General features: G+C 46.3%; 1 non-coding gene across 1 annotated transcript; it reads left to right on the top strand.

The window, feature by feature from the left end:
- The first annotated feature begins 677 nt into the window (after positions 1 to 677).
- Positions 678 to 750, top strand: trnam-cau (transfer RNA methionine (anticodon CAU)). Its single transcript has one exon. It is a non-coding gene; the product is annotated as a tRNA-Met (tRNA).
- Positions 751 to 1,628: the final 878 nt, after the last annotated feature.

Below are 1,628 nucleotides of genomic sequence, written 5' to 3'. Positions count from 1 at the left end.
CTGAGCAGCGAGAGACCTGTCCGACTGACTGAAAGAAGTCTTTTTTTGCCTGAAAGTTAGTGCGGTTTGACGTGTTGTTGCTCAAAGGCGCTGCCTGCTGGTGAGCAGAGGCAAATGCTCGAGCAAATCAGCCGTGTTCAGACAGACACGGAAAGCTTTCAGTTTTGAGAAAGGAAAAGCGCCAACATTTTAAGCAGTGAGCAGTCTGTAAAGTAAAGAAAGCGGCCTTGAGCTCAATACCGTTTACTGCAAAACCACTATTTTGAGCCGGAATTAAACCAGCGATTTAAGAATGATTTTGCTTTCAAGTTTTAATCTCTACAAGTTTTCTGCACTACCAACTGAGCTATCGAAGGGAAGCAGCAAAGGTCTCTCTCTTTGGTGATTGTTCACCGTACGCCATTTGACACTCCCTGACTCGTGGAATCGCGTGGGCATGACCGAGACTGACTCGGTACCTGCTCATACCGCAGCGCTGTGAGAGTGTGAGCTGCGACTTACTCTCCACACCCTGGGCCAGTGGAGCAATGGAGAAAGTGTCTGACCAGAATTCAGAAGATTGTTGGTTCGATTTCCACCTGGATGGAGAGTTTTTAAAAACTGCCGATGAGTTTATGATTTTACACCTTGCAAACTGTGCTACTTCATAGTGCTGCCTGGAAATTTGTCCATTACATGCCTTCTTAGCGCAGCAGGCAGCGCGTCAGTCTCATAATCTGAAGGTCCTGAGTTCAATCCTCAGAGAAGGCATTTTTAAGCTTTTTTTTCCATCTTTGCTCAAGACCAAAATCAAGAATTTTTGCTTCCTGCAGCACACCAAAAGATTTGCTGCCCCTTGACCTCTCTGTACCGTAGCACGCAGTGAAGCTTAAGAAGTACATGGACCATGGGCTCGCTGAAAACTGACGCCACTTTTGTTGCTGGACAATTGACCAAAGTAAAAAGGTGAGTGGAGAATGCAAGAATATATCCTCCCATCTCTCACATGCTCAGCGAGCACTCTATCAGTATCATAGAAAGGTTACAGCACGGAATGAGGCCATTTGGCCTATCGAGACCGTGCCGGCTCTATGAAAGAGCAATCCAGCTAGTCACACTCCCCCGCCCCATCCCCGTCGCCCTGCATTTGTATTTCCTTTCCATGATTGAATCAGCCCCTCGGGCAGTGCATTCCAGATTGTAACCACTCGCTGTGTAAAAAAACGTTTTCCTCATGTCATCTTTGGTTCTTTTGCCAAACGCCTTAAATCTATGCCCTCTGGTCCTTGACCCTTCTGCCAATGGGAACTGTTTCTCTCTGTATACTCTGTCTAAACCCTTCGTGGTTTTGAAAATCTCTATCATATCTCCTCGCAACCCTCTCTGTTCCAGGGAGAACAACCCCAGCTTCTCCAGTCTATCCACGTAAATAAAATTCTTCATCCCTGGAATCATTCGAGTAAGTCTCTTCTGCACCCTGTCTAAGGCCTTCACGTCATTCCTAAAGTGCGGTGCACAGAACTGAACACAATACTCCAGATATGGCTGAACCGTGTTTTATAAAGGTTCATCATGACTTCCATGCTTTTGTACTCTACCTATAAAGCCCAGAATCCCGTATGCTTTTTAATCGCTTTCTCAACCTGCCC

The sequence above is a fragment of the Heptranchias perlo genome, unplaced genomic scaffold (genome assembly GCF_035084215.1).
Source record: "Heptranchias perlo isolate sHepPer1 unplaced genomic scaffold, sHepPer1.hap1 HAP1_SCAFFOLD_50, whole genome shotgun sequence".
Taxonomy (NCBI): domain Eukaryota; kingdom Metazoa; phylum Chordata; class Chondrichthyes; order Hexanchiformes; family Hexanchidae; genus Heptranchias; species Heptranchias perlo.
This window is presented reverse-complemented; position numbering and strand designations above follow the sequence as displayed.